Here is a 9,474-nt window from a genome sequence, read left to right as displayed (position 1 = left end):
TTACTGTTTTTTAGTAGACCCAGAATCTACGGTTGTCCAGTTAGGAGCCTCTTACCTACTATTCTGAATAAGTTTCTTTTCAATATTCATGACCAACATATGGCTTCTAAAAGAAAGGCTTTGGGTCTTTTCAATTACTTGCCGATAAGGTGAGACTGCACTGTTACTCATAATCACACAACCTCATTTAGAATAAATCTGGGATCCAGTCTTTCATTTCTAATCAAATTCACAATCCACTTCTCAGCCTCTTCTGGAGTTATGTTCAGTTTAATCTACCAACATATTAATACTGATACACTGGTGGATATAACCAAAAGTCTCAAATATGGAAGAGATGGGGCATTTTCAATGAAATTCTCGTGACAAGCCACCAAGTCATCCACAGCACTGATGCACATCCCCTCAGCATCTTCTGAGCCCTATTAAAGTCAAAGTTAACATACAGGCATTCAACAAATTCTGTAATTGGGTCTTTGGATGTGTGAGACTCTGACTGCATAACTTTTACTAGATTCTTTAGCATTTTCATCATTGTCAAACATCTTTGTTCATTATGACCACAGGAGTCATGTGGCAGAAAATATGTGAACACACTGCCTGAGCTGCCTTAAGATACTGTGGCTGGTAAAGGAAGAAATCAATCATATTATCACAATCTTTGGAGTGGTTGAAGAAAACAAGAGACCATAAATGAGCCATGGTCACTGCTGAAGAGACTGGAGTGGAGAACTCACAGAGTAATTATCTATGTCATTTCTCTTTTAAATACGTAAGTGTCTTTCATGGCTGCATTCCAATTCTGTATTAAGAATTCAGAAGCCACTTTTCCCCAGAGAGAATTCAAAGCATGTCTATCTGTTGTTGGGACCAAAGCTCTAATAAAGTAAAGATATTCTACTGCTCCTGGGTAATTTCCACATTCATATTGGAATTCTACATATCAGCAGATTGTATCTAAATCTTCCTGCCTAAATCCATGCTTGTCTGGCAGGTAGTCCAATAATATCTGACCATCCCTGGCTGACTGCATTTGCCTTGCAGTTTCTGGACTGTCAAACATCTTCACAATTGATTCTGTTTGTGCCTGAAGCTATTCAGCTGTGCAACAACTGTGGTTCTTTTCTCTCTCTCTCTCTCTCTCTCTCTCTCTCTCTCTCTCTCTCTCTCAAGTATGAAGAATATCATCAGAATAAAGGGTTTTGGCTGGGAATATGGCTCTATGAATGAATGCTTGCCTAGCATGCACAGATACCTGGGTTCAATGCCAGTACTGGGAAAAAAATGTACCCATCCATAACAAAGTCTACCTTGTTAGCCCAACTAAGAAGATGCAATTTCCCTTATAATAATTCTTTTTTGTTTTATATCTCCCTATCAAAGAGAAACTCAAGAAGTGGAAAGAAGATGCCCATCCAAAAAGTGTGTGATGTGATTAGTCAATCAGACACTATATCTTGTGAAAGAAAGGACAAGTCTGTGTTCACAGGGACTCCACTGTAATGATCTTACTGAATCCTAATCACATTTCACAGGCCCCACCTCTAAATGCCATCGTTGAATTAAATTTTTACTCTCTTGACATATGACTTTAGGTATTAAACACCTGCATATCCTCTGGGAGACAAACCATAGAACCATGTCAAATTTAGAACAGTTTTTTTGAGGCTGGGAATGTGGCTCAAGTGGTAGCATGCTCGCCTGGCATGCGTGCGGCCTGGGTTCAATCCTCAGCACCACATACAAACAAAGATGTTGTGTCCACCGAAAACTAAAAAAAATAAATATTAAAAAATTCTCTCTCTCTCTCTCTCTCTCTTTTCCCCCCTCTCACTCTCTCTTAAAAAAAAATTAGAACAGTTTTCACCCCAAAAAGAAACCTTGGCCATCGCCAATCATCACTTCAAAATCCTACCATCCCTTCAACCCTAGGCAGCCACTAACCTTTCTGCCCTATATATTTGCTTACTTTGAATATTCCATATAAATGGATTCACATACAGGTGGTCCTTTATGATATGTGTGGTTTTCTTTCTCTTAGCATAAAATTTTGAAGTTTTATACTCATTATAGCATGTATCACTGGGATGGTCAATTTCATGTGTTAATTTGACTGGGCCACAGTGTACCCAGATTGGAGCAAACATTATTCTAAGTACTTCTTGGAGGATGTTCAGGATGAGATTAGTACTTAAATTGGGGGATTGGGTCTATAGTTCAGTGGTAGAGTATTTGCCTAGCATGTGAGCATCCCTGGGTTCAATTCCAGTACCATTTAAAAAAAAAAGTGTGTGTGTGTATTTGAACTGATAGACTGAGTGAAGCAAATTGCCCTACATAAGTTGAAGCCCTGACTAGAACAAATGGTTGACCCTCCCCTGAGTAAGAGAAAATTTCTCCTGCCTGGATATGAATGAATAAAGAACAGGTGGCACACATGAACAATGGAATACTATGCAACCATAAAAAGAATGAAATCCTGTCATTTACAACATGGATGAAACTGGAGATCATTATGTTAAGTGAAATATGGGCAAGAAAGATAAGTCCCACCTGATGTCCCAAGTGGAATCTGCAAAAGCGATCTCACAGAAGTTTAAAGTAGGACAGTGAAAGGCAGGAGAGAGTAGGCAGGAGAGGGACGGGAAAAGACTGAACAATGAAAACTATGCCACAGTTAAAAGCAAGAAGTTCCAGTGTGCTCTTGCTCAGTGGGGTCACTATAAATAGCAATAATGTCCTGTATACTTCAAAAAGTTATAAGAAAGGATTTTTTAAAGATTTGAAAAGTATTCACTACATAGAAATGACAAATATTTGAGGAGATGGATATATTTAACCTGATGTCAATATCAACCCATGAATACGGGTGCAGAAACATTCTGTTAGCCCACTAATATGTATGCTTTTTCATGTTTTTATGTGTCAGTTAAGAATTTAATTTAGGGCTGGGGTTGTGGCTCAGTGGTAGAGTACTTGCCTAGCACAGGTAAGGACCTGGGTTCGATCCTCAGCACCACATAAAAATAAACAAATAAAATAAAGGTATTGTGTCCATCTACAACCAAAAAAAAAAAAAAAAAGACTCTTTAAAAAAAAAAAAAAAAAGAATTTAATTTAACTTTAAAAATAGGCTTGTGGGGCTGGGGATGTGGCTCAAGCGGTAGCGCGCTCGCCTGGCATGCGTGCGGCCTGGGTTTGATCCTCAGCACCACATACCAACAAAGATGTTGTGTCCGCCGAGAACTAAAAAATAAATATTAAAAAAATTCTCTCTCTCCGCTCTCACTCTCTCTTTTAAAAAAAAAATTAAAAAAAATAAAAATAAAAATAAAAATAGGCTTGTGGGTAAAACTCAGTTGTAGCGTGTACAATAGCATGTGTGAGGCTCTGGGTTCAATCCCTCGAACCAAAAATAAATAAATAAAATTAAAATTAAATTTTAAAAATTAAAAAACATTGATAGTAAATGAATGTCAAGCTTTCCTTCCACAAGAAATTTGCCATCTTGAATACCCCAACACATTGGAAACATTATCTGTGTAGATGAAAGTGAAGGCCCAAATTCCCTGAGTCCACTTGCAGATCAACCCTCCTTGCTTAGGGCTCCAGCAAGTATCTCCCTGCCCTAGTTTGTCTCTAGGATAAAGAGGCTTTCGGGTACTAAGCAGGGGCTTGAGCCGGCAGCACAGGAATTCACTTTCAGAAGCTTCATCCTGGGATGGGTCAGTAATTCCTAACAGGATCTGGAGCTGGAGCTCAGTGGTAGAGCTCATGAGTAACGTCTTCCGCTCCATACCTAGCATCAGAAAACAAAACCAAACAAATACACAAAACCCACCCCATCCCTAAGAGTAGTTGGCAGCCTCCACAGATGCTCTTGTGAGCTTTGTTCTGCTGTCAACTGATCACCACCTGTGAGTGGTGCAGATTGAACAACAGACTTCTCAATCTTGCAGAATCCTCTTCAAAACAATAATGAACAGCAGAAAATAAATCAATCTGAATTAACACAGGGAAAGATGGGTGGAAGTTGACTATTGTTCCAAATGTAACAAAATAAGCAGTTTTCAAGGACACTGATTCTCCATAACATTTGAAACCCACACATCACTTAATGCTTCACATCTAGCCAGGTGATACCATCAAGGTGAGACAATTTCTGAGTTAAACATAAATGCAAGCTTGGCTCCAATTTCTTTGTGATTCTTGTACCAGTACGCCATTGAATTTTATTCAACTAACACAAATATAAAGAGTACAGAGAGCATTAAACTGGGCATGATGTATTTTATTTAGAGCAATAAAAGTTCCCAGGGCTGAGGCTAGTGGCAGCCAAACAGTCTTAAGTCTATAAAAAGCTTCCACACGATTCAGCAGGAATGACAATGCTGAACTAACACTTATATCTGCACAGTGCTTTACAGTTTATAAGTTCTCCATCCTCCTTTCCATATTTCTCAGTCTAGAAAACTGAAGCTCAGCTTCAGCCCCAGTTACCTGCAGACCAGGGGGCATGGCACAGGGAGAATGAAACAGTGCCCTCCTAAGCCCATCAATCATATACAAAACATAACTGCTAGCCAGGCATGGTGGCACATTCCAAGCAACTTGGAAGGCTGAGGCAGGAGAATCACAAGTTCAAGGTCAGCCTCAGCAACTTAGTGAGGCTCTTTGCAAGTTAGCAAGACTCTGTCTCAAAATAAAAATAAAAAAGGGATGGGGATGTAGCTCAGTGGTAAAATGCTTCTGGGTTCAATCCCCAGTACCCAAGAACAAAACAAACAAGCTGGGGGGAAAAAAAAACGGAACTGCTGCAAGTATAACATAAGCAGGCAAGGTGATCTATGAAGTTATAAACACCTTAATTTCTCCTTTTATAAAGCCCATTGAATAGCTAGGAACAGTGGTATACACCTATAAGCCCAGTGACTCAGGAGATTGAGGCAGGAAAATGGTTAAGTTTAAGACAGCCTCAGCAACTTAACAAGAATCTGTCTCTCAAGGGACCAGGGTTGTAGCTCAGTGGTAGAGCACTCACTTAGCATGTGTGAGGCACTGGGTTTGATCCTGGCACCACATAAAAATAAAAACAAATGAAATAAAGGTATTGTGTCCATCTACAACTAAAAAGAAATATATTTAAAAAAAGAATCTGTCTCAAAATAAAAAATAAAATTAAAGAGGGCTAAGGGTGTGGCTCTGTGGTAGAAAGGCCACACATGAACACAAAAAAAAAGCCCACTGAGGGCTGGGGATATAGCTGAGTTGGTAGAGTGCTTGCCTTGCACGCACAAGGCCTTGGGTTCAATCCCCAGCACCACACACACACACACAAAAAAAGCCCACTGACTACCAATCTGGGCTGTTGTTTCAACTATGAACCGAGCATGGTGGCCACAATGGAACACATGCAGGGCAGTGGGGCATATACACATCACTTGCCATAAAATGTGGTGAATGCTCAAAGCACTTGGGGAACCCAGAAAAGATGCTTAATTCAGATTGAAAGAGAAAAGATGAGGAAAACATTTGCTGGAGAAATGAAACTTGCCTGAGGGCTGAAGGAACCTAGAAACCCTACAAAAAGAGTAGGAAAATTCTGGACAGAGAGAACAGAGTATGGGAAGGCTGAAAAAGTTTACAAAAGTTGTGTGACTCAAAAGGAAGAGAGCAGGGAGGACCTGGATAACATGCTGGGGTAGCTAATAACTAAAAATTCATGCCTGATGAAACAGATTAAATGTACTTTAATGGCTGACACAGCGATTAGAATATACCATACAGGCTTACCTAGGTGATTTAAATTCTTCAAGGAGTCTCCGTCCTCTTCCAAATGTTGAGTAAAAAATATCAGCTACAGATGAGTCACCTAAGGGGAACAAAAAAACAGCATTGTCCACTGGTTGGCCAAGGCTTTAGATTTGAAAAAGCACCTCAACAGGAAAAAAAAAAAAAAAACACATGTGCCTGTGGTTACAGAAGTAGACAAAGAAATTCCCATTCTGCCAAGGAATCTGGACACTCACCCTAATAGCCCTATTTCAAGAAAAGAAAACCAAAGTTAGAATGAGTGAGTTCAATTTAACAAACTGTCCTGGAGTTTGAAAACTGTTTCCCAGAGATGCTGAGGCTTGGGGACTAATTTTTATAACTGCCATGACCCCTGCTTCTCAATTTTCTGGCCCTGTTCTGTAAACTCTTTATCAGAATCCTTGGGCTTTCAGTATGAGCACAAATTGCTTTTGCTGCCTGAACCTACCTCAGAAGTTTCTCAAAGGATACAAACAGCCCATCCCTTTGCTGTGAATCTTCAATACCCCTTTGTTGGTCCCAGAGGGCTGCTTTCAGAGACCAGAAGAGAATTGGATAGACAGACAGAACAACAGATGAGTTCCACACTGAGTTGTGAGGACCACCAGGAGCAGCAAGGTGAGCAAAACCACCTAGCACAGGTGAACTGATGGCTCCAGCCAGAGCAATGGGGGAATCCCAAAACCATGACTAGTGAAGGCACCTGCCAGAAGGGTCCACACACTTTCAAACCCATCCACCACCTTCCCCTGCTCCTTACCTACATTTCTCCTTTCCTGAAGGAAGCTGCTCTATCAGTGCCACCATGACAACATGTCTCCCCGCTGCTGGTGTCCAGGGATAAGAAAGTTGACACTTGCCCCACGACTCCTTCCTTTTCTTTTCACTCAGTCTATATGAAACTCTTCTGATTTTTTAAAAATTATTTACCTTTTCTGTTTCTCTTTCAAATGTGCCAAAAGCTGAAATTGTTTCTTTCATGGTTGGATGAGTTTCAGGTTTGCGTTGCCCTGATAGAGACACACTCAGAAACAGCACCCAGATCTTAGTGGCAGCACTGCACACATCCCCACCCAAGCCAGACTTTTGGTTGGACGCTTGTGTATCAGGTTGAAGGTCGTGGGTCGGGTGGGAATTGATGGGAAGGATGCTTAAGATCAAATCCACAACAAAACCAAATCTTCTCTGCCCTCAAGCGGCAGCGCTCAGGTTAAGGACCACTCACTGCCCTAGGTGCTAGGGAGCCACTGACTATGCACCAGGGGATTGGCTTGGTCCAATCTGCATTTCCAGAAACCTCGCCCTGGCAGGAGCGGACTACTCCGTAAAGAGCCACTTCTTGCCCTTAAGTTTTCCTCAAGGAGGGGCTTCGGAGGGCTGCAGCGAAAGGGGAGAGGTAAAGAGGGAGATTCGGGAACCCAGGCCCTCTAACGCTGCTCTCAGCTGGGCAGGACCACTTGCAATTTTCATTGCGCGGCTGTTGAAAACCACTGCTTCAAATAGTTGCCGAGGGAAGAGGAGTTCTGATGATGGAGGCGATGGAGCCTGAGAGTTTGGGGAAGGCCTCTGAGGACACTGAGGAGCAGCCAAGCGGGAAGAAGATTTAAAACACTCAGCATGGAGTGAGTGGACCCTCTCCTGCTCCCTGGGGCCCGACAACGCATTTGGGCTTCCTGGAATAGATCGTATTCAGGACGCTGTCTCCCTGCGCGACGCCTGGGCAGGCCCCAAGCCTTCCAGTTCCCGCGCGATTCCTTCCCCACCCTCAATTCCCACGCACCGGTCCTACCCAGAGCCAATCAGCGCTCGGCAGCGACTGACAGGGAAAACCAATCGATTGATCCTGCTTTGTACTCAAGACCTAGGAGCAGAGGGTCGTGGACTCGATCGGTGGCAGGTCTTGGGTCTGGGACTAAGTTGGGTGGCAGGCGGGGGAAAGGTCTAGTTTCCTTGGCATGGAAAGAGGTTGACCTCAAATAATTCAGGTTCTAGAAAGACGGTGTTTTTCCCTAGCCCTTCTCCTACCTTTTGGTGTAGTTTGGGGCAAGTCAATCTATTCTCTCTGGGTCTGTTGCTCTACCTATAAAATGAGGGAATGGATCAAAGTGAACCCAACAGTCCCTCTTCTCCCTGCCAACACACGATCAGCGACCGCGTCTCTCCATTTGTCATCAGTGGTCTCCCTCTGGCCTGGTGGTCGGAAGCTTTGCCCGCAGTAACAACACTCCAGACAGCCTTTTCCCAGTCCTGGATGCCATTGCTGGGGAAATGGAGGCATAGGAAAAAGAAAAATGGGACTTGCTCATTGACAGATATTTATTGTGCTTCTGTTATATGGCACCATGCTGGTGCTGGAAGAAAGGCGTGGTCCTTGCATCCCCAGTTAAGGCTACCTTTCCCCTCATCAGACCCTGAGATCCTGACAGAGTTACACTCTCATCAAGCTGCTCTCATCAGGAACTATGCTCTCTGTAGTAGAGACCTGCAGATCTGTACCACTGCCTCTCCCCACACCTCACCTCCCAACTCCAGGCCCACATGGGCCTGGGCTCCTCTTGGACTCTCAGCTTGGCCACCAGCTCTCTTCTACTCACAGATCTACAAAAGAGCCATGCAAACCAAGACTCCAGTAGCACTTCCCTCCCCGAAGAAACCCTCTTATCCTGGCTGTCCAAACCTTGGAATCAGCACTTTGATTGTGTTAGGTGGAGGTGGCTGAGGAACAAAGCACCAAGAAACCCGCCAGCGCCCAGAACCACCAATCAGGCACTGACAGAACCGCCTGTCAATCAGCGGGGTCTCCTGGCCAATCCTGTGTCTTAGCCAACTCCCCCCACCCCCACTACCACCAACCCCAGTAGGACAAGGGACTCTAAAAACCCCTTTTCCTGTCCCAAGCCCTCCCCTCCTGCTCTAAGCCCAATAAAAATTCCAATTCGATTCAGCCCCTGCTTCTCCTTGGACCCATGAGGGTCTCACCTGGGAACAAAATCTCAGTAAAGTTTTGGTTCAGCAGCCTTTTTTTTTTTAATATTTATTTTTTAGTTGTAGTTGGACTCAGTATCTTTATTTTATTTTTATGTGGTGCTGAGGATCGAACCCAGGGCCTTGCACGTACTAGGCGAGCGCTCTACCCCTGAGCCACAACCTCAGCCCTCAGCAGCCTTTTAAAATCTGCCTCCTTTTGGTCACAGCTGTCTGACCTTACAGATTGAACCAGAATTCACTCAACCACCCTTGAATGTGAACTGCCTCCACTGGGCTAACCACCCAGTTGGGATTCTTTTGCAGAGGTTTGTCTTGAGGTGATCAGAGAGGTCAGAAACATTGGCCATCAAGGCTTTACCAACAAAAATGTCTGCAAGGACAGGAAAGCAACTGAGAGGCATCTCAAGTCAGGTGGCCTAGATTCCAATCCTTGCTTTTCCCTTTCTGATCATGGTCCAGGATTTATCTTCCACTAGCAGCATCTGTAAGATGGATATCATCAGAGCACATTCCTCACAGAAGGATGAAATGAAACAATGCGCATAACTTACTGTGCCATGCCTACTGTACTCGGATGATAATTGGAAGCTGTTATGACTATATTCAGAAAGAAAGAGGCCTCCCAAGCTCTAATCCTTGATGACAAGTTGCCCACTTTTTGTTTCTGACCCC

At 43.3% G+C, this 9,474-nt stretch overlaps 1 pseudogene; it reads right to left on the bottom strand.

Annotated features, from left to right (window-relative positions):
• On the bottom strand, positions 1-3,797 carry LOC101955471 (eukaryotic translation initiation factor 3 subunit E-like; annotated as a pseudogene).
• Between the last annotated feature and the right edge of the window lie 5,677 nt (positions 3,798-9,474).

Source organism: Ictidomys tridecemlineatus, chromosome 3 (assembly GCF_052094955.1).
Source record: "Ictidomys tridecemlineatus isolate mIctTri1 chromosome 3, mIctTri1.hap1, whole genome shotgun sequence".
Classification (NCBI taxonomy): Eukaryota; Metazoa; Chordata; class Mammalia; order Rodentia; family Sciuridae; genus Ictidomys; species Ictidomys tridecemlineatus.
The sequence above is the reverse complement of the archived record's forward strand: the minus strand, read 5'-3'. Positions and strand labels throughout refer to the sequence as shown.